The sequence below is a fragment of the Cupressus sempervirens genome, chromosome 10 (genome assembly GCF_028749045.1).
Source record: "Cupressus sempervirens isolate cs-2001-9-10 chromosome 10, ASM2874904v1, whole genome shotgun sequence".
Classification (NCBI taxonomy): domain Eukaryota; kingdom Viridiplantae; phylum Streptophyta; class Pinopsida; order Cupressales; family Cupressaceae; genus Cupressus; species Cupressus sempervirens.
The window spans coordinates 87,941,823-87,966,330 of record NC_143127.1 but is presented as its reverse complement, the minus strand read 5'-3'; the positions used below and the strand labels follow the sequence as shown (position 1 = coordinate 87,966,330).

Genomic DNA, 24,508 nt, shown 5'->3' with positions numbered 1-24,508 from the left:
AACCCATCATTATATATAATCAATAGCTATAACCAAAAGTTTAAATGGGATAATAGATAACAAATGGTCTAAAGATTCAATGAAATGACCACATAATACTCAAGGAAATAAAACTTTAATCCTAAATTTTCTGAGTCTTATGCCTATAAGAAATCTAAGTTGTGTTGTGAGCTAGGAAAGGCCCCAAGTTTGGGAAGAAAAGTAGCTAACCAAAATAAGCTACATGGAATGCTAGAGTGTTTCATGGATTATATTTTTATTTCATTACTTGTTATAGAGCCACAACTCTCTACAAATCACATATAATAACATGTATGTTTTTATTATAAAAAAATTTATACATACTGTACATAATAAAACACATGTCTAATAAGAGACACACAATATCTCTACATACCCAGAAAATTCAAGGGTTCTTGCATCCCATTTTGTTGTATAACTTTACACTATATTCTTAGAATCTTCTTAGCCATATCCATCAAGCTAATTCTAGTTGAGGAGAAGCTTGTACATCCTTGCTATTGACTAGGATCTTTATAAACTCAAATAGGATGGCCCTAAACTCATCCCCTGAAAGAGTTTCTTTTTCTAATAAGATCTCTACAATCTTATCCATTGCTGCCCAGTTACTCCTGATGTGACTCTTAGCCACCTCATATGAATTATTTGAAATGCCTCTCACTGCTCTATCAATGTTTTCTGCTAGCTTTTCTAACATGGAATTCCTTTCCATCATGCGTAATCAATATCACAACTTTGGACTATAGGTTCCAATAGAGCCCATGAACCAATTTCAGACATTCCAAACATCATAACCATCTACAAGTTATAGAAAAACATACTAAGTTTCCCATTTGATGCCTCACTTATAGAAATTTTCAAATAACAAGGCTAAAATTAGAGTTGACCTATGTTACCAAAAATGAGAAATGAGAAACAAAATCCTAATGACAATGCAATGAGAAACAAAATATTCAGAACTTGCATATATACGTACATACATATCGATAGATAGATAGATATAATTTCATAATACATAGATAGATAGATAGATATTATTTCATATTTAAAAAAAAAATGGGTTTAGAATTAATGATAAAAAATTTTAGCTCCATATTTTATGTGCATTTGGGAGTGCTTTACAATCTCCACTTAGAGAAAAATACCTATTTTTCCATTTGTGTTGCTTGTTGCAAGTCATTGGTTGCACCTAATGTGACCTTAGGTTCACCAAATATGACTTCTTCTGTAACTCTACCCCAAGAGCCCCCATGCTCTGATAAAAGACTTGTTGCTTGGTAATAAGTCTTGGTTCATCTCCAGGAAAAAACCATGTAAGACCTGTTGTGGCCTCACAATGCACAACCCCATTTTGAGTCACAAAATGAAGACCCCCTAGTTTCAAAATTCCCTATGAGGCATCTAGTCCGAAGCCTTGATCATTTTGGATCCTCCCCTAAGTCTAGGTTAAACCTTGGTCTCTGATTAGGAAGGGTCAGGTAGTTAGACATGAGTAAAAAATCAAGTTTAAGACTTTAATGTGCTTAATGTGCACATATTCACACTAGTAGACATACACACATGTGCAAATGCACTAAGTGCACATATGCACACCTCACCCAACTCTAGGGAAGAATACATACACATGTGTACACCCTCAGAGGTGTGCACTTAACACCCCCCCACCCCTCCCCTCTATTGCATAATGCAAATGTGCATGTGCACAGTTGCGCACATGTGCACCATGCACACCTTGTCAAGGTGTGCATGTGCGTAGCTCCACACTTTTCCATTTATAGGGAAAATTAGCATGCTAATGCACCTTCCAAGGTGTGCTAGGTGCGCTAGTGCACAAAACTAGCTTTTGGGAGGAAAAATCCACTGTCTTGTATGTTTTGACTAGTGTTGACCTAATTTTTTAGTAGTCTAAGTCTTATCGAGTCCTCTTTTGGGTTTTTCAACATAAGATAACTAATAATTGCTTCTTTGTGTAGATAAATTGACATCCTCATTATCCCTAGCACAAAAAAATCCATGATATTGCATGTGCATGGTATTGGATAACTTGTTAGGGTCATAACTTCTGACCTAGAACTTGGAATTCAAAACCATTTAAACCATTGGAAAGAAGAAATAAAATATAATTTTAGTTCCTAAAACAACGAGCCTTTGGCATCCCAAATTTATGGACCAATGAAAGTTTTAACTTTAAATTTTGAGCAGAAGACCTCTGAAAAAGCCAATTAAAAGGACCTAGAAAAGCTTGTTAAAACAGATATGAAAAAGTTTCAAACATTTGATCATTTTGGATAATTTAGGTCTCTAACTGGAAAGGATCAAGCAATTGGAGAGAAGAAAAAATCAAGGAATAGAATTCACAATGCACGAAGATGGGCATAACACAAAGGTGCACAAGTGTGCATAACACGAATGTATGGCACATAATGCGCAAGTGCACAGATTATCATAGTATCTTCATTATCAATAGCAATAGAGATCTCACCTAATCTAGTAACCTTCACCTTCAAAGGAGTCACATGTAAGTTTTGATTCATAAATTTACACTAAAGATCAAAGATACAAAGGTTGGACACATGAACCATCTCAAGTTCCTCATCTTATGAAACTATTAATGATAAGATTCAACACATGTACTTTGGGATTTCAGATAGAAGAAGCAAAAGATGTTCAAGTCTATGACAATTTTGGGTTATAAAAAGGGTATAAATCATAAAAAAGGGAAAAATAAATACATAAGAGTGCTCCTAGACCTCATCTAAGAAAAACCCATAAACCATTTTCAAAACAAAGAACTTTGATTTTTTGGTGACTTGAGCACCTTGCACAAATTCCTTGAAGGTGTGTAGGTGCATAGGTGCACATGTGTGCTATTTACAGAGGTACATCGACAATTTTGAAGAAGTAACAATACACCAATAGTTAACTACTAGTTGCTAATTTAGAGCTTTCCATGCACCAGAAACACATTTTGATGATAGTTCAACTCCCAGAAACACTCAAAGAAGGTCAAGCTTCCATTTTTAGAGGTTCCAGTGACTCTCAGATCATCTTGCAACTTTCTTCTCCTCATCTACTTCTTATTTCTTTGTTTTAAGTTATGTAAAGGCTCATGCACCTATTAATTGATATGAACAAGGGTGGAGTCCTACTTAGCACCATTTAGAGAGTTAGTTTGTATATAATTAGTTTTTTTTATTAGTTTAGAAGCATATGTTTGCATTAAGAGATCTCTCACTCTCAAAAAAAATTAAGGAGATGATTTTTTATAAATAAATGGATGTAATATGTAATCTAGGCTGTTATTTTGATGCAATAATATATGTTATTGGTGCTCTCATTTTGAGTGTAGTTATTCTTACTAGAGTGTGTTATTTTTGTGAATGCATGTTCATGAATAATAATGGAGCCAATGGTTTTGTTGTGTTAATTTGATTGTGTGATCTTTTAGTTCTCATGTTTTCTATGTGTTAATGATTTCTATTGATGTAATGAGTTGGAGAAGAGATCACCCTATTGTTCCTATACAACTTCTTTTCTTGCATGAGTACAATTTTTAGGGTCTTGTATTTTGATGAGAAGTGAAACATCTTTTAGTTTTTACTAAGTTTTAGCCCTTAGATAGTTTTGACATTTGAGTGTCAACACACTTAATCACTTTTTGTATTGAAGCCAAGTACATTGTGTATGATGAGCCACATTGTGCCGAGCTAGCATTTTAATAGGTGCCAAGAGGCTTCAAGTGTCGAGCAAGTAATAGATGCTGAACAAGACAGAGCATAGTATGTGCCAAGTGATTTAGGAATATACATGTGTTGAGAAACATAGAATGCAATAGGTGCCAAGTCAACTAGAATCATATATGTTCCAAGCAAGATAGAGTGTAGTTGATGCCAAGCAATCCAGGATAGTATGTGCCAAGCATCAGTAGTCTAGTATGTGCTGAGTAACATAGAATCAACATATGAGTTTATGCCTTCACAAACTTAGATGTAAGCCATTTTTGGAGCTGACTTAGAGAGATTTCAAAGGAGAAAAAGGATATAGACAAATCATTTACATTCCCTATGCGATCTACATGCAATCAATTAGAAAAATGGAGAAGGCATGCAACCAATGAAAAAAATGCAAGGTATGAGCAGAAATTTGAGATTAAATATGGATCATAGATCTATACCTAACCCTAAGTCTTCACATTCTTTAAAAGGAGGTAAAAAACCCATTGCATATGTGGATGAGAATAGTTTATGAGGAGATTATAGCAAAAGTTCAGTGAGAGGAAGGAAATACTTAGAGAAACAGAGCAAGAATTTCATATCCAATTGGTTAGAACAACACAAGGGACAAGGAACACATACAGAGATTAGATCAAGCAAGGATTAGAATAGGAAGAGAAAATCTAATACCTAACCTAGAAATTGAAGATTGCACTCTATGAAGTCAAATATTCTAATGCTTTCTCACAATTGTATTAGATGCTGAAATCCTATATTGATAGGTTAGCTTAACAGCTAGGTAGGAGAACCTTTGGAGAAGGTGATTGAAAATCCTATGTATTAGGTAGGTTTAACAGACTATTGTAAATCCTTTAACAGGGTGACATTTCATGTAAAGTGTTTGTAAATCCTCTAACCAGGTCACTATTGATATAGTGTAAAGCTTTTAATAGGGTAGGCCTTTCACAAGGCAGACCATCAGAAGTGGTTGAACATATATTGCTGCAGTGATTTTTGTGGGTATCATCCCCACCCCAGTTTTACCTTCTTATTCCTGGAGGGTTTCTAGGTTACCAAATCTCTTGTGTTATGTGTTGATGCATGCTTTCATTTCATGTTTTCTTATATGTTTACATGCATGTAGTTTATTTTTCAATTATATGTTTAAAAGATTGAATAAGGTGAAAAGTGTGTTACTTCTGATTCACCCCACCCCCCCCCCCCCCCCCTCTTAGAAGTTCTCTTCCCATTTGAACATTCCAAAAATTGGTATCAGAGCTACTAGTTCTCACAAGGAAGAAGCCTAACAACTTGGAGAAAAAGATCAAAGGATGGAAGTCTTCAAACTTGGGAAGATTATTGAGAATCAAGTGATTGATGTGCACTTAGCTCTACACAAAGTAGAGGAAGCTAGAGAGGAATTGAAAAAATCCTTGAAAAAAAGAAAAGAGATAGCCATAGCTGAGAATGACATCCACTACAAGGAGATCGACACCACACAAGTGTTTTCCAATGGAGATTCCAAGGAGTTTGACACAACAATAGCTTAATTGATGGAGAAAAATAGAGCTCAAGCAGAAGAGATAAGATCCCTTAAAATGGAACAAGAATCACAAGCCATAATGCTTTGTGAAGTGATTGAACAAAAGAAAAGAGAAATTGAGGATAGAGCCATGCTTGAGGGTGACAAAAGAAACCTTGCAAATAGGCTGGAAGAGAAGACAATTGAGTTTGAAAAGATCTCAAACATACAACTAGACACCTTAAGCCAAATGATGAATGTTCATCATGAGCTAAACATGAAGGACATTGAGATCTCTACCTTGAAGATGCAAAATGAAAAATTATAGAATAAATTGAAGAGAGAAAAGGAGATAGTAGAAAGCTACAACAAACCCAATGAGGCTATCAAATACTTTAAACAATTACTAAAATCACCACAGGCCAGTAATGATACTTTAGGACTTGGTTGCACCAACACTGAACAAGGAGAATCATCCAAGGTAGTAGTAGAAAGGATCAATAAAGGTAATAACTCCAAACCCACTTGTCATTTTTGTAATAAAAAGGGACATACTACTAATGTTTGTAGGAGTAGAAAGACCAATCAACAAGATACATCCAAAAACAAAGGTTATTGTCACAAGTGTAACATGCAAGGACATTCAACACAAGACTGCAGAACCAAGACTATGAGGGCACCAAGATTTGAGGGTCATTGCTACAATTGCAAAAACTATCGACATAGAGAATTTGAGTGCAAATCAAAGTCTATGTGGACAACTAATTAGCTTGCAAGGAGAAATAACAATGTACACCACTACAACTAGGATTACAATACCATGTATAGTTGTCACTATTGTCAAGAGTATGGAAACATTCCTAAAAACTAAATAAGGAAACATTTCAAAGGAAATTACAACAGTTGGTTAAGACAAATCACATGTTTTAGTTGCTTAAAGACAGGACATGTTAGCAAAAATTGCCCAATGAAGGCCAAGGCACCCAAACTAGAAGTCAACAAGGGTAAAGAAAAAGTTGATGTAGAACACATCAGGAAAGAGATGAAAAAGACATGGCAAAGAAGAGATGGATCAAGTTCATCCAATGGAGGGATCACTTCACCCAAGAGGTCAAGTGATCACACTTCATCTAACTAAGCAAAGAAAGATGTATGGGACTGATATACAAAGTCAAATCTAGTTCGAAAGAATAAAGGAGTACTGCCAAGAAGAAATTAGCATGAGAAAAGATGCCAAGCAAAATTTTGTAGAAGATACCAAGCTCCAATGGATGCTGAGTTTCCAATAGTTGCCGAGCTAATAGTTAAAGCTGAGTGAAGTAAAAGTCTAGTTGAGGCCGAGTAAATGAATTACAATGGAAGCCAAGTGATGGTGAAACCTTCAAGTCCCAAGTGTATAGTTGCAAGCCCTATGCAATAAATGCTAGGTTTTGAACCTAATAAAGTAAAAAATCACTCATTTTCAAGTCATTCAAACACAAAACAAAAATGAGAAGAGCAAAGAGGCAACCAAATAGCAATTTTGTAGCGATTTGCACCAATCTCGATAGAAATCCAACTAGAACTCTTCGACTCAAAGGTATTTCATCAAGTACCAAGCTATGCAGTATTTGAAAATTTATTTAATATTAAATGCTAGTTTGGGCAAGATGGCATCTGGGTCTAAAACCACAAGGGGAAAGGATGATCATGAGATTCAATTTATTTGTAATGAAGTTAAATAGCCCAAATTTAGACCAATACCCGAAGTTTCCTATAAGAACAACCTAATTGGTGCTTTGTCAGTTATTCCAAAGAAAGTAGTAATGGTCCAATATGTTAGAAAATGTTATAACTATAGGATTGGAGCCATAGGTGACTTAGAAATTTTCAATGCTTTTGATAAGCTGTGTGACAAGGGTATATTGAAGGACAAGTTTGAAATTGTTGAAAAGAAGGGGTTTAACTAAAGCCCTAGAGTTTTCCCCATTTTATTAAAAAAAAAATGGATTCAAATTGTTTTGAGCCATATTCATGATGGATCATTTTTTTTAGAAATAGGGTTAGTGAAGATTACAAAGAAAATTTTTCATAGGGTTACTGGATTCCCAAAACTAGATCAGCCCAAGACCCTAAGAAGTGACAAAAAGGAGACCATAGAGAAGAACACTGGTGCCAAATGGAACAACAGGGGAATGACCATAGATACCATTACTAATCCTCTACTTGATTTTTTTGTCAGAGTCATATCACATAAATTCTATCAATCAAGTAGGTTGAACAATGTACCATGCATAGTAGTAGATGTTGCATATAAACTTGTGAAGAAGGATCACACTTATGATCTAGCAGAGCTCATGTTACAAAAAATTAATGAAAATCTAGGAGCCATAAGGAAATCAAAAGGAGTTCAATGAAAATTTGGATCAATATTAGTCTGCATATTCTTCTATGTTGTGAAGGAATTTCCATTAGTTGGAAAGATAAGATGGGACTTAAACAAGACAATTGTCACACAAATCAATGAATTTATTGATCAAATGGGAGACAATTTTGATGCTCAAATGGCAAGCTACTTTGAGGACTTTGAGAAGCCCATGAAATAAAGGTTGAGGATACCAGTATCACTAGTTGAGCAACATGTAAATAACATTTGTTTCCTGGTTGACATAGATTACACCTACATCCAAGTTGTGATACCTAGAGTAAGATGGATTAGGCCACTTGGATATGAGCTTGATATAGACCAAGCCTCAGCTACAATCACCAATTTAATTACAAAAGAGATTGAAAAAGATGCTCCTCATTTGGGGACTTATGATATTATCAAATCAAGAGTGGTGACAGACATGAAGACAACATTTGTAGTGAAGAAGAAAGAAAAATGGTAAGAAAAATAAAGAAGACATTTGGGGCAGATATTGAAGGTGATGCAAGTGAAGAGGAGGTAGAAGAAGTTGAAGGTGATAGTGAGGAAGAAGGTGAGAAAGGGAAAGAGCCAAAAGAATTACCACAAGGCCCAAAAGAGGACAAGGAAGAAGAAGCCGAGGAAGCACTCACTAAAGCCAAAGCCACCAAAAGGAAAGCCAAAATTTAGCCTGCACTCCAGCCCAAGGAAAAGAAAGGGACAAAGTCCATTGAAGTCAAAGAAAAGAAACCTAATACAAGGGCTACCACCATGGTTGTAACTCAAAAGGAAAAAGATGAAGCCAAAGAGAAGAAGAAAGCCACAACTCAGACTAGTGAAGCACGAAGGAAAAGAAGAAAATATGTTGCCCAATCAAACTTAGATGAAGAAAGAATAGAGTCTGATGATATCAACTAGTTTAAAGTGGTAAGTCATCCCACAAAGTCTGCCATTGATAAGTTATGTGTAAATATTAGAAAAGAAAACTTGAATGGTTTAAAGACTGTAGATTTTAATAAGCTCAATAAAGAAGAGCAAAATAAAATAGAGGAATCAATGTATGCAATGATGGCTGAATATAAACACACACCTCTAGAGTTAGATAGTACAATGCCTAAGGAACTACATAGGATAATTGTATATAAGTGGCATTTTTTCTTGCAAATAGAAAATTAGATAAGAGAATCAACCCTAGCTACACTACTACTAGACTTGACTAAAGGTCAAATAGCTAAAGCAAATACAAGGCACAATAGTAAATTTTCTCCTAAGAATAGAGCATTTTGCATTCTCCAAAATAAGATAGAGGATGTTGTAAATAAATCCACAAAATTGTGGAATTCAATATAGAAGTCAATTGATGATGTATTTGACGAAGAATATAAGGTAGGGGCTGGTTCAAAGAGAAAAGTAAAAGAAACAACAATGAAATTAAAGGAGAAGAAAAGTGGAGAGGAGAAGAAAGGTGAGGAAGGAAGAGTAGAAGAGGAAACAAATAATGAAGAAGAAAAGAGAATATAGCTAAAGGAGAGGAAAAGGAATTAGATAAATAGGGAAAAAAGAGAGTGCAAGATACATAAATGCCACATCTTAGCCCTCCTCATGCCACCATCACACCTGCAAAGACCATAAAAATAAAGGATGTTATTGCCACCTCATGCCAAAACATTAATCCTTTAACTGTAGAGGATCTCTCAAAGATCCTTCACTAATCTACACTATAGTCACAATTGTGTACAAGCCCTATATTGGTGAGTGTAGATGAACTACAAAGAGCAGTAGCAACACCTCAAAGAGAAAAGGTGAAGCCAAAGGAGCAACCTTTTACACACACTATACTAAACTCCTACTACTTCCTCCACCATCTCCACCTAAGGAAGCAAGTGATGCACTTCAGATGCCGAGTACAACAACAGGGGAAGATAAAAGAAAATAGGAACAGTCAACAAGATCATCCCCAATAATTGTTAAAGGTAAAGGGAAATTAGAAGAAAGGAAGGAAGAGATAAGAGACAAGGAGCAAGCTGCAATACAAACATTGGTTGAATTACCAAAAACTGGTACTCCCACTCAAACTCTTCAAAAGCTGAGCACAGAGATGATATCAACGCAAGTGCAAACACTAGGCTCAAGCTCTAGATAGATAGCCAGGATACTTCACTATGGAATTCCTGAACTTGATGAAGAGATCATCATTCCCTCCTATGAATCTAGCACCCTCACCATAGAAAAGATAAATGAAATACAAGGTGCACTAGATAGGAGAAAGAGACAAGAAGTAATAAGAAGAAAATACAAGTATAGGCAAGCATTGAACGAGATAAAGGACATCTTCATGGATGCCTTCAACTTGCAGTCACCAGATGAAACAAAGCCTATAGTAGAACAACTATCAGATATAGTTGACCAGGTGACTAATGAAGACCTTGATACAAATGTGAAATTAATGAAATGGTTAGAAAGAAAATTCTAGGGTAAAGTTAATGAGAAAATATCAAATGATGTAGCATTGGCACAAACTAAATTGGCTAAGAAACTAGAAAGGGTGAAAGTTGTACTTGGGAACATTTTCTCATTGTACACCAAACTATGTGATTTTTCCAACTTCACACAAGAGACTAGCTAAAGAATAATGAGCTTGAAAATAAATCTCAAGATTTCTAGCATGCAATTTCCAATAAATCTAGCTTAGAGTGAGAAGTATTTTTCATAGACGCTTCACACACAAAGGGAATTAGTTGTATTAATAGTAGATGAGGCAAACATAAAGGCAAAATTGATGCAAATCTAGTCCTCCATAACCCCACACTTAGAGGTCCTCCACAAGGAGCAATCATATGCAAAAACGGTCCTAAAGAAAGATCCAAATATTTCTACCCTAGATGGACTTATACACCTTGTTGTAGAGACTGCAATCCAATACAAGTCATTGGACATTGCATTGGAGAATTGGGATGCAGCTCTAAAAACAATAATGGAGGTAAACAATACATTTTTTGCTAAGTATGGTATTACTCCTTAGAACCCTTTAACATAAATGTCAAAAAGGGGGGGATATATATATTAGGGGGAGATATGTAAAGATATATGGAGAATACCAAATTTTAATAAGTTTTGATTACATTCTTTGATTTCAAAAAGTTTTGATTACATTCTTTCATTTTGAAAAATAAAGTGGAAAGTTTATAGATAGAAAAAAAGAGGGAATCAAGTAATAAATAGTCAGGGGGAGATGTAATTTTTTTGAAACAGATCAGATATAATATATAGGTACAAGAATAGGACAAATAACAAAGAGAATCAGGCACACCAACACATAATTTCATTTTAAGAATGGACTAGGCATAATCAACTCAGGGGGAGTCATAATTTAAGTGTTTTTGACACTCATGTCAAAGGGGAAGATTGTTGGCCCTTAGATAGTTTTGACATTTGAGTGTCAACACACTCAATCATTTTTTGTACTGAAACTGAGTACACTATGTATGAATAGCCATAATTTGTGTCGAGCTAGCATTTTAATAGGTGTCGAGTGACTTCAGATTCCAAGTAAGTAATAGATGTTGAGCAAGATAGAGCATAGTATGTTTCAAGTGATTTAGGAATATACATGTGCCAAGCAACATAGAATGCAATAGGTGCTAACTGAACTAGAATCATATATATGCCAAGAAAGATAGAGTGTAGTTGATGCCAAGCAATCTAGGATAGTATGTGCCGAGCATTAGTAGTCCAGTATGTGCTGAGTAACATAGAATCAACATATGAGTTTGTGACTTCACAAACTTAGATGTAAACCATTTTTGGAGCCGACTTAGAGAGATTTCAAAGGAGAAAAAGGATAAAGATGAATCATTTACATTCCCTATGCGATCTGCATGCAACCAATCAGAAAAATGGAGAAGGCATGCAACCAATGAGAAAAGTGCAAGGTATGAGTGGAAATTTGAGATTCAATATGGATCGTAGATCCATACCTAACCCTAAGTCTTTGCATTCCTTAAAAGGAGGTCAAAAACCCATTGCATATGTGGATGAGAATAGTGTATGGGGAGATTATAGTAAAATTTCAGTGAGAGGAAGGAAAGACTTAGAGGAACATAGCAACAATTTCATATCTAGTTGGTTAGAATAGCACAAGGGACAAGGAACACATACAGAGATCAGATCAAGCAAGGATTAGAATAGGAAGAGTAGATCTAGTACCTAAACCTAGAAATTGAAGATTGCACTCTATCAGGTCAAATGTTCTAATGCTTTCTCACAATTGTATTAGATGCTAAAATCCTATATTGATAGGTTAGCTTAACAACTAGGTAGGAGAACCTTTGGAGAAGGTGATTGAAAATCCTATGTATTAGGTAGGTTTAACAACTTATTGTAAATCCTTTAACAGGGTGACACTTCATATAAAGTGTTTGTAAATCCTCTAACTAGGTCACTATTAACACAGTGTAAAGCCTTTAATAGGGCAAGTCTTTCATAGGGAAGACCATCAGAAGTGGTTGAACATATACTGCTATAGTGATTTCTGTGGGTATCATCCCCACACTAGTTTTACCTTCTTATTCTTGGAGGGTTTTTGGGTTACCAAATCTTTTGTGTTATGTGTTGATGCATGCTTTCATTTCGTGTTTGCTTATATGTTTACATGCATGTAGTTTATTTTTCAATTATATGTTTAAAGGATTGAATAAGGTAAAAAGTGTGGAACTTTTGATTCACACCCCCACCCCCCTCTCTTAGAAGTACTTTTCCCATTTGAACATTCCAACACTAAGTTCCCTTTGATGATTGCATCAATGGATTTGAGGAAGTGTTGCTCCTATTTTCATTGGTTTCCTACCAGATCTTTTCAATGATTTAACTCATAGACACATTGTTACTATGGTTTATGTCTGTTAGGAATTTCCCTTTCAAGTATCTTTTTTATTTGCTTTGCTAACACTTGGTTAAATTAGGAATTCATGCAGTTAGATTGGCAGACTTACATTCATCATAAAATAGAAAATATGAAAAATATATCTCTTTTGTGGTTACTTTTCATTACAGTAGATCAAACATCTTATCTGAATTGGTTCGAACTAGCAAAGGCCTCCCTATGAAAAAATACATTTAATTTCAATTGAGTGGATTCTAGTAGGTCACAAGATCACCCAAAACCTTGGAGTTGATCCCAGATTAACTTTTCAAGAGAGGAGTTTGAAAGGATTCCTTCCGTTAAACATCGTACAAAACAACAACTCAACAATACCATGTGCTTGTCCTCAAGGTACAAGAATAAATTTTTGAATTGGTTCATGTCCAAAGGTCATCATGCTGAGCTTGTAACAACTACCAAAACAAGATTTAGTTGCCTCTAAAACACACATTGATATTATATATTATTTCAAATTAGACTTCCAACTTGTGGTTGATACATATGGGAAGGTCTACATAAAAGCATACAATAAAGTACCAATATTTGTTTAGTTTTGTGTACTTATGTACAAATTGCATGTCCAACTTCATGGTAAGCTAGAAAACTCTTACTCTTTCCATTAGTCATTGTTGTGCCCTCCATACCAGCCACAATCCTGTCTATTGCATCATCTATTTCCCTACTTGATACATATTGTTTACCTCATCTTCCAGTAAGAATTGCTACTTCATTCAAGAGGTTTTCAAGATCAACACCACTAAACCTGGGTATTCTTATGGCAAAAACATCAAGTAAGACATCTTTGCCCAATTTATTGTTTCTTTCATGAACCTTAAGAATGGCTTTGCGACCTTTTATATTAGGAACATCAACAATGACCTGCAAGTCATAGGTAGATGATTTTCAGCATTAGCATCATCATCTCTAGCTTCTCAACTATTTTGATAGTATTGAATGTCATTGGACCAACTACATTTTTAAGGAATCCTATCTTTCTAGAAAATGATCATTTGGACAAAAAAGTTTGAATTCCTCATTTCATTGAAGAGTTTTTATGGAGAACTAAATTCAAATCCACTCATCTAAAAAGATGTGCAAATTGGAAAATGCAACAATAAAGGAACGTAAAAGAATTTCCTTGTTTTCTAAAATAACTTGTCCCTCATTAAACATATGTTAATATAATGTTCACGATGGATCACTGAGTGTGATCTAAATATAAATAAAATGTGCATAATTGATTCTAGCCAAATTAAATTTTAGTATAGAATATATCAATTGTTAATTTTCTCCCATTGGTGATACGTAGGAATAACGTGAGGATTTATATTGTATCCTAAAAATGATGGCTTAGAACTCTCCTCTGCAACCATTCTAACAATATTAGGGGCATTTCCATAGAGTAGCTTATAGGAAGGACCTCCAATATCTTGGGCTTCAAAGTAATTTTTTAATGGAAGTGGCATCCACCATATATCTCTTGCAACCTTTAAGAGAAGTAATACTAAACTAGCTAAAGCTAGAGCTACCACCCAAGAAAGACATTACAAGATCTTAATCGAGAATATTTTTTAGTGAAACCCAACACTCTGAGCTCATTGTTTACATCAATTTAATTTTCTATCCCCCAATTCCAAATTCTAAGGTGACCACTAAATATAAATGATAAACAAAGAAAAATATTTATAGATGGAATATAAATCACAAACAAAAGATATCATCATGATGATATTGTATCATACAAACAAATCAAGGAGGCTTAGCTGGTTGTTGGTGGAAGCTATGATATTTATGATAGTATGTAGACAAGATTATGTTGTAAATTTAGACTTTTATATATTGATCATTGCATTACATTTATAATTGATCTTTATTTGTGGGCTTAAAATCATTTCTCATGCTAGCTATCTTGAGGACATCCATAAATTTTTATTACTAAGATGCGAGTTAAAACCTAGGGTGGGTCTGTGCATCTTCTTTCTTGCTACCTATAAATATTGTGGTTTTATAGTGCACACTCCATTTTTCTTAGAAATGGGGACCCCCTATTTTAATTTTTAGCTTTCCAAATCCCTAGTTCGGGGTCTTAGTCCTTTTTAGGGGCTTTGCCTAGTGTTTTTACCTAACCTGGGTCTTTTCCTAAAAACCCCATTGTCAGAAACCATGTTTTTGAAGGAGAAAATCAAAATTTTTAAATAAAAGGCACACTAGCACACCTAGTGCACCCCTAAAGGTGCGCAAGTGTGCTAGTCATATGAAGAGAAACACAATTCCTCTTGGAAGTGTGTAGCTACACACCTCCAAGAGGTGTGCTCAATCCCAAGACTATAAATCCTAAGACTTCACCCCTATCCTCACTTCATTCTCCTTCAAATCAAAGTGAAGACAACACCTCCACACCTAGTGAGCTGCACTCTGCCCCTCTCTATCACCTACACATAACACACATGTTAATTAACAAACAAGAAGGTGCACACCATGTGCACCCTCAAGGTGTGCACCTTTTTTACATTAACTAAGTTCAAAATACAATTAAAACTTAAACTAAGAGCCCTCACCCGAGTAAAGGTGTGCAGGTGTGCACCTATCCAAGGTACGCACATGCACACCTTTACTAAGGCTAAACATCCCTTAAGTATAATAAAGGGTGCATACATAGTGCACCCCATAAGGTGCACTAAGTGCACACCCTTTTCTTACCTTTGTATTGTAAGGGTGCACACCTAGCATACCACATAAGGTGTGCTAGGTGCACACCCTTAATGGTGTTTTGAGTGTTAAGACAAGGCACACCTAGCACACCTTTGAGGTGCAGAAGGTGTGCCCCTTTTTTGTCTTCTAGAGATAGAAAGTAGGTTTTTAAATATTTTTAAATAGTTTTTAGTAATTAGGGTTTTTGGGTCATAATTTTTTAGTAATTAGGGTTTAGTTGAATTAGTTTTTTCCACCTCTAGACTAATGGATGTTTGTTTTGGGTATATTAAATGGCATCCTCCTTGTCCTCCTTCACTATGAAAATGGCTCCAAAATGAGTGGTCTTCAAATTTCAAGGTGTTCTTACAAAATCACGCTTCTAGGATGAATATTTAGAGATCTAGGATACTAAGCTTGACCATATCGACTAGAATGCCTTCCTAGTTTTATGTAATAAACCAACTGAGACATCTCTTGTGGTATCTACACTCATCAGATCGGGACTAGTAAACATAGTGTCACATCCAGTTTTAGTATAGTTTGTGGAGTTGATCATGGCATTAGTAGGGAATTATGTTTTAGAAGAAAGGATTGTGAAAAGTATAACTAGAGAGATCATCCTAGATCTAAGACCTAAGAATATAGAGAAGGTATTCCATCTTTTGAGAGAAAATCAATACATCAAGTTAGGATATCATCAAGCAGAAAGGTGGTATAGAGAGCATGGAGACGAAGCATCATAAATCATCCAATCTTTGTATCTCATTGATAAGACTCCTCTTGGATGAAAAGCAAGCAAAGTAGATATAACAAGGGGCTATATGAAGGATGATATTAGGTATTATATAGTACTTTTGAGTGGAGTCATGGGGTTACCGGCATTAGGACACTTGAACATATGGATGGTACACTTCATTGAGACCATTAGAACAACAAAGATGCCAATTGATTGGGCTTCAATTCTCAGTGAGAATTTAGATGAGCAACTAGTGGCAGTCACAAACAACCAAAAGTTCTATATGACATCCTATTTCGTGTACTTGTTAGCTACAAGAGCAACAAATTATCCAAGATTGTTCAAAAAGGGAAATATGCAAGATGCAAATGCATGGCCTTATGTGGTATACCCCTAGTTGGTAAAGAAAAAGATTTCAGAGCATAACAAGGAGTACAAAATAGTGAATGATGCCTTCATTTTTGTAATCATCCAGTTCATTAAGGGAGATAATGCAAAAAGGATGTCAGATGAGGTAGTGGAAAAGATTAAAAAAATTGATGCCTATTATATCCAATTTAAAACATTCACTTATTTAAGGGTAGAAGGTATGACTATCAATCCAAAGAAGCTCCCCAAGTATTTGTGTGATAGACTCATATTGCTAGAGATTTCTCAACAACTCTTCTCTTCATATGAAAGAGTAAGGAAGCAACACAAGAAAACCTAGGTATGGCCTATCACTATAGGTCCGTTTAGTGTTGTCTAGAAATAAGATATTGTGATTTTTAGTCTAAGTGGGATCAATATCCCTTGGAGGAATATAACTCTCCTAATCCCTATTTTGATAACATTGGAAGAGTTCAATACTTGGTAGGGAAACAATTCCAACATGAAGATGCCATACAAGATCATTGCATGAATGCAGTGGATGACTATGAAATTCAAATAAGGGATTATTGTAGGATGACTTTCTATTTGGAAAGAAGTGCCTTGAAATTAAAGGTCCCTTTAAAAATAGTACAAAAAGACACTAAATAGGTCCTAGATCCATTTTAAAATAGGGATAAGATATCTAATCAACCTATTATGAATGCACAAATTGATAAAGAGGAGAACACATATAGTAATCATAGGGTGAGGCATGCCATCCAATTAATCAAGGATTGGATTAAAGGACCATTCAAGCTTGATCCAATTCTACAAACTATAGTTTTCAAAGCTACATCCTACCTAGTGAAAGGTAGAGGAGCAAAGGTGATAGTGCCCACATTCACAGCTCAGTCTCTAGTAAGACTAGAAACAATGCATCAAATTGATAGAGAAGTTGGATACTTTAGGGTACATAAGGGTAAAGGCAAGAGGAAAAGAACTTCCCCTCAACAAGCTGAGCCTAGAGAAGAGGCAACTCAAGCATTAGAGAAACAAGGGGTTAGAGAATGTACAAAGAGCAAAAAATGTAGAAGCTATCCAGATTCAGGATAATCCTCAAGTGCCACCGCTAGAACAAGGGCAAGAAACATAAAATAGAAATACAAGAAATGTCTCCACCTACACAAGAGATAGAAGCATCCCCATCAGCTCCCAAGAGAAGAAAGATGAAAAACCCAGTTAAAAGGAGACAAAAAGTGATAAGAAAGGTCATTCCTTTTCAATTAGTTCTAGAGGTTATTCCAAAAGAGGAGGAAGAGGATGATGAAGATGAAGAAGATAACCTTCCCTTGAGTCAAAGGAATCATCTTGCTAGGACTATAGAGATAGAATAAAGAAGAAGTTCTACTATTACTCCACCATCTATTCCTACATAACCTATTTGGGCTACAACTTTTGAGGATAAATTACAACAATGGATTGATGAGCAAGAGGATGAAGAGTTTGATGTCTTTAAGATGTCAAATTTTGATTTCATGTCAGTAGGCACTAAGTTGGTAGGTGATAAGATAAAGGATACCCCAAAAAATCAACCTCCTCAATAGGATTGGAGTCAATTGCTGCCTCAGTCACCAGGACCTTTTATTGCTCCACCATCACCAAATCTATTTTCATTTTGCATGGATAAAGATTCAACTACTCCTCTCCCTTAGGATAATAAAGAACAAGTGCAAGCTGAAGAGGAAGAAGAGCCACAACAAATACCTACTGATGAAGTGTCAAAGGAAGGGTAGATATATGAGGAACCTCAAAAGATTTCCTAGGATATAGAGCTGAGGACTGTGGACTTGACTGACACAAAGATGTCTAAGGTGGATCTCTCACAAAAGGAGAAGACTCCGGAGAGGAGTGATAAGGGAAAAAGCATAACGGTACAAGTTCCATCTTCATCTAAGGATAATTCTCCAATGAAACATGCTCCAAGATGGAGAAGGAAAGAGGTAATGGTTAGACACAAAAGGAAGTGGTATTCTTCTGAGGAAGAGGGAATGGGGGAATTAATTGAAGCTCTTAAGAAACTTAAGTCATCTGTAGGTGATGCATGAACACTAGTCTTTATCACGAGTGATCAAAATTAGGACTTGTTCACCCATGTTACTATCCCTCCTCTATATGTAGATATTGAGGATTTGACTCCAAATGATTATCAAATCAAGGAGGTCATGCTTGGAAAACCCACTGTGGATACTACCAAATTAATGGTCGCTACAAGAATCAAAGAAGTGTTTAGGCACTTAGAACGTAATGAGATTGAATTGTTAAAATTTTAAAAGATGAATGAAATACTAATAGGATATCTAAATGAAGTAGTTGGTCCATTGGATCCTAAAAATTCTGAATAGACTCTAAATGTAGCAATTGAGAAGAGGGATAAGGAGACTATACAAATAGATCCATTTTTGAAGGCTTGTCAGCAATGGAAGGAAAGTTTTGAAGAGAAAGGTGTGAAAATCATACAAGGAAATCTTAAATTGCTACACCATATGCAAAATAATGTGGATAAGATGGTTGCTATATTGAACCAAGATTTTGGATTAATGGATGAAGTACATACTTGGGATAAAGACCTGCAAGCATTATAATCAATAAAGGGTCAAAGGTATCAGATGTTAATAGATGTATATACCATAGATGAGTTAGGTAAGATAGATGATTGGATAGAAAAGATTGTGGATGGCAATAAAGTAATGGAAACATTACATGTGGATATTCATAAGCTTAAGGATCAAACCAAGAGAAAATTTTGGAGGTAGAGAGACATTATAGTGATGCTTGCTTAGACATTTTTGAAGATTATTCAAGTGATAAAATAATAGCTATAGAAGTAGTTGTTGAACACTTTTAGAAGACTTTTGAAGAAGCTTCCACTGATGAGGATATCAGAGAAGCATTTAAAACTGAAGAGGCATTGCTATAATTAGATGTGAAATTAGGAGATTTTGCAAAGACTCCAATAGATGTGGGAAACTATAGGCAAAAAAGTAAAGGACAAATATGAAGCTTTAGATTTTTTGGATGCAACCCAAGTAATGAGGATTATAAAGAAATTCATGAGAAAATACCCAGACATAGTGTTGGTATGAAGTGGAACAAAATCCATAACCTAGAATTTTAGTTTTGATACTTGGTAAAATTTTGCATTTTTTGGACCTACCTTTCGAGGTGCACAAGCTTTTGAGGTGCTCTAGGTGCGCTAGGTGTGCTGCTTCTAAGATACACTTCTTTTGAGGTGCATAGGAAGTTTTTGAAGAAGTTAGAGGTGCATCGATAGTTGACTTCCATTTCCAAATTTTGAGCTTTTCATGCACTGGAAATGCATTCTAATGGTAGTTTAACTCCTACAATCATCCAGTGAAGGTTGAACTTCTATTTGGCACCTCCAAAGACTCCTACATCATCTAATGGATTTCTTCTTCTTATTTTCTCATGCTTTCTTTGTTTTACGAAATGTAAAGGTCCATGCATCCATTAAATGATATAAATAAAGATGGAGTCCTACTTAGCACTAGACAGAGAGTCATTTTGTACATAAATAGATTTTTTTTATTAGTTTAGAAGCACATGTTTGCATAAAGGGATCTCTCACTCTCAACACAAATCGAGGAGACGATTTCTTATAAATTCAGGAATGTAATATGTATTCCCAACCATTATTTTGATGCAATAATATATGTTTTTGGTGCTCTCATTTGGAGTGTAGTTATTCTTGCCTAAGTGCATTATATTTTGTGAATGCATGTTCATGGAATTTAATGGATCCAATAGTTTTATTGCATTATTTTTATTGAGTGATCTTAATTTTGGTGTTTTTTATGGGTTTACAAATTATGCTGACATAGTTAGTTTGAGAAGAGGTCATCCCTTTTGTTTTTGCATAGCTTTTTGTGTCACACGAGTGCACTTTCTATGGCCTTGCGATTCGATGAGAAGTGAAACATCTTACGGTTACTAAATTCCCATCGATGATTGCACTACTGGAATTAAGGAAGCATTGTTCCTATTTTCATTGGTTACCTATCAATCTTTTCAAAGTCTTAATTTGCAGATGTGTTGTTTTTGTGGCTTATGTCTATTGGGGATTTAATTTTCAAGTCATTTTCTTAAACTTCTTGTTACCGAATATTCATTATTTTCTTTTACAAACACTTGGTTAATTTTAGGAATCCATATAGTTACATTGTTAAACTGCATTTATTAAAAAATAGACAAATATATTTCTATTTTGTGTGGTTACTTTTTTTGAGATAGCAAATCGATCCAAAATCTTATCACAAATCTGTCAGAGCTAGCAAAGGCTTCCTGTGAAAAAATACATTTATCTTCTACTAAGTAGATTCTAGTAGGTTGTAAGATCACCCAGAACCCTGGAGTTAATCCTAGATTAGCTTTTCAAGAGAGGAGTTTGAAAGGATTCCTGTCATTAAGCATAATGCAAAATGATAGCCCAACAATAAATGACATATGAAAATAGGCTCATGAGTGTTTCGTCCAAATTATTTTTAAATTTGGATCTTAAGAATTATTTGACCAATCTTCTTCTTTCAAACATCTTCGTAGAAGTGGGCAGATCATGCGATTCAATGCTAAAGAGTTTAAAAATTGATAAATTAAAAAGCTTCTGAGATGTAGTTGAATTGAAAAGGAGATAGATGACTTTCAGTCACAATAAAACTATGTAAAGTTAAGGCAACAAGTCCATTTTTTAATGGAAGACATTCATTTGGTAGGCTAAGTATTATTATGACATTTTTTAGATTATTCATATTAACTTGATATTAAATGAGCTCTTCTCTATCAATTAAAATTCATTTTATTTAATGGTTTTCTATAAATTTTATGTTTCTTTAAAAGTACATGCCAAATGTTTAGCTCTATAATATATATATATATATATATATATATATATATATATATATATATATTCTAGATTTTGATTTGATGGTAGTCAATTTCTTTTTGTTTACAATTGATGAAATCAACTGTAAAATGTAGTTCTTTTCTACATGTATTTATATCTCTTCCTACACATCTACAACATGTTCCTGTGCATAGAAAAATAAGTAAAATGTTATGTTGATATGTAACAAAGGTTGTATTTCAGAAATAATGCCTTATACCTTGATGATGTGATGCTCTTTTCATTTGATCACAAGTATTGATGTAAAAATATAGTTGAGATATCTTAGATTAAAATTCATTTCATTGAAGTTAATTGGACACTTACCAAAATGATCGAGGCACCCTTGTTTATATACCTCTACTAGCCATTTTGGGATGCAAATCTCAAATGAGACTAAAATAGGCCTATAATCCCTACTAAAACCAAATAAATATTTCCCAATTTAGATTTGATACCAAACACTAAGGATAGGGGCAAATTTTAGGGAAAGAGCAACCCTAAGTTTCCCTTGTCCTCCTCAATCATTCTTGTCTTCCCAATATGGATTTGAATTTGGAACAAAGATCCCACTTGGAGATATGATATTACAAATATGTATGGAATCAACATAGGATAAGAAAAAATGGATGCAAAAGGCCACATGGTTTTAGTGGGACCTAGATAAGAAATAAATTATATGGGGATACAATTTACAATGTTTCATTTACACAGGTGAGAAATTATATGGGGATACAATTTATGATGTTTCATATCAAACAAGTGGATTGCTAAAGAAGCTATGGTTGAATATAGTGAGAATGGAATATATGGCTTGGATGACAAGCCATATCAAGTACCTCCTCTCTCAATAGAAAATCATCAGTGCATATTGGACATTTACCCACATTATTGACATGATGGACTAAAATAGTTAAGAAGGGTAGACCTTTTAAAATGCTTATCAATATGTTAAATTGATTCTTAAAACTCTTTTTTAATGTAATCATCATTTCAAGTTCAACATCAAACATCTGGACTTCAAAACAATTTTTCTAGAGATCATTTATAATTTTGGTATTACATGCATGCAGATAAAGCCTAGATATCTTCTATTTCAACAAAAAATTCCAGCATTCAACAAACCTCAGTTTCTCTTTTATGTGATGTAATGTTTTCAATTGAGAACCTCTAAAATCATAAAGTTTAAAAGACATATAGAGTTCATTTTGCATAGTGTTAAGGTTTGAAATCATTATAGGTACTTCAACATATGAATTTGTATAACCCACTTTATTTGATTGCCTAATTAAATGATCTGCTCGCTCTCTGTAAGAAAGTAGACAAAGCTCAATACTTCTTAAGAATTGATTTTATCGATGACATCCTTTTTCTCCTAAGATTCTTCCATGGCGGTTTTGTTCCCATCTAGTCATTTGTTCTCCCCCCTTATGTACTTTTAAAATTGGTCACATCTTCCAAGAGTTGTCCTGTAGCTAGGCGCACTCACTACTTTCACTTAGCACACAAGAAAATTCAAGGTCATAGAATTTCTTCGATTTTGCCTCTTAGGATTATTTATGTCCACCCTCCTCATAATCATAATCCTAGCATCAAACCAATGGGGGTCATTAAAATCTCTCATGATATTTCATCTTAGATTGCATTTATTCTCTAAGCATCTTTTACCCAAGATTATCAAGCGATTCTATTGGTCTTCATCTAAGTTTACAAGAAATGTCGATACATCAGTTTGGTTCCTACATGTGTCTTAGATATGGTTTGTGCCACATTTTATCCTTGCTACTTTTTTAACTGTAGAATCTATTATGTTGTTTCATATTGTAGATATTTTTGCCAACTTTTCTTTTATCCCCTTGCATATTTCCTTCAACATATAACATTTTTTCCCTTCTTCATTTGGGTTCACACCTCCCATGTCTACAAGTATATGCTGCCCCACATTGGATTTTTCTATATCCAACATATAAGAATTCCATTTTTTTAGAAGATTTAAATTTTTTGAGTTTATTGGAACCTTGTCCAACTCTTTTGCTTCTCCATCTTGCATTTCTACAAATTCTTTCTTTTTGTTTCTGTGATTGGATTTTGGGAGGTGATACTTGTAATGAAATCTTCGGATTCTTCTAAGATTTGGTCTTGGTACCTTCTAGTTTTTGCATATTGTCATTCTCTCTCCTTTGCTACTTATTTATTTCAATAACTCACAGTGGAAATTCAAAACTAGGAGTGTACTTTTGTCCTTTCTTCCTTACCAATTTCCTTAACTACAAATCTTTAACCACAAATAATGAAATTTTATATTTTAAAATTACCAATAATTGGTTAGATTTCATCACTATGTCATTCTAAAAGTAAATATAACTAAAAAATATTTCAGAGCCAACTTTCTCATAAAATATAGATATAAACATTTTTCTTTCAAAACCATATGTGCAGATATAAACATTAAGTACAACATTTCAAACATTTTTGTAGATATACAAATTAATTACACCAAATTTTTATTTCAAAACCATATGTTCATATAGAAACATTAAGTACAACATGTCCAATAATTTTGTAGATATATTTTCCTATGAAAAAAGACAATGCCTAGCAATATGAATGTAGAACAAAATAATGAGACAATTGCCAGATTGCGGTATCAGTTCTAAAGAAAAGTTGATAAATGTAATTGTCCTTGTAAAAAGTGTAAGATCTTAAAGAATCAAAGAATTATAATCACAACAATCCAGAGTCATTATAGGCAACATGGTCACATTGAAAGGGGCCACAATTTTCATCAATTAGTGATGTGGATTTCCAACTAGAGGAACATAGATGTGTGAATATCCAAGCCGAGGAAAACACACCAATGGAAGAAGATGATAATGTGCTAGAGAACATGATTGAAGAAGATGGTATTGGTACAACTGATGAGGATGATCATGATGATGGTACTAGCACATTTAATAATTATGATGAAGATGGTCTTGATAAACCTATACTTGAGAAGGCATACAAGCCCCTAGACAATGGCTCCCAAACAAATCTTCTCTCTACTATAGTGTTGTTGGTGAACTTGAAGATTATGAATGGTTTATCCAATGTAGCAATGTCACATACAATAAGGTATGCCATTTTTGTCATCTTCAATGTTAGTATACCATTACTATTTATTGTATTAAGAATTCATATTTGTTGTTATAGGTTGATAGGTGAGTT

At 34.5% G+C, this 24,508-nt stretch overlaps 1 pseudogene; it reads right to left on the bottom strand.

Moving 5' to 3' along the window:
• Nucleotides 1-478: 478 nt before the first annotated feature.
• The window catches only part of LOC149532708 (ATP-dependent zinc metalloprotease FTSH 2, chloroplastic-like), a 76,280-nt pseudogene continuing 52,250 nt past the window's right edge, over nucleotides 479-24,508 (bottom strand).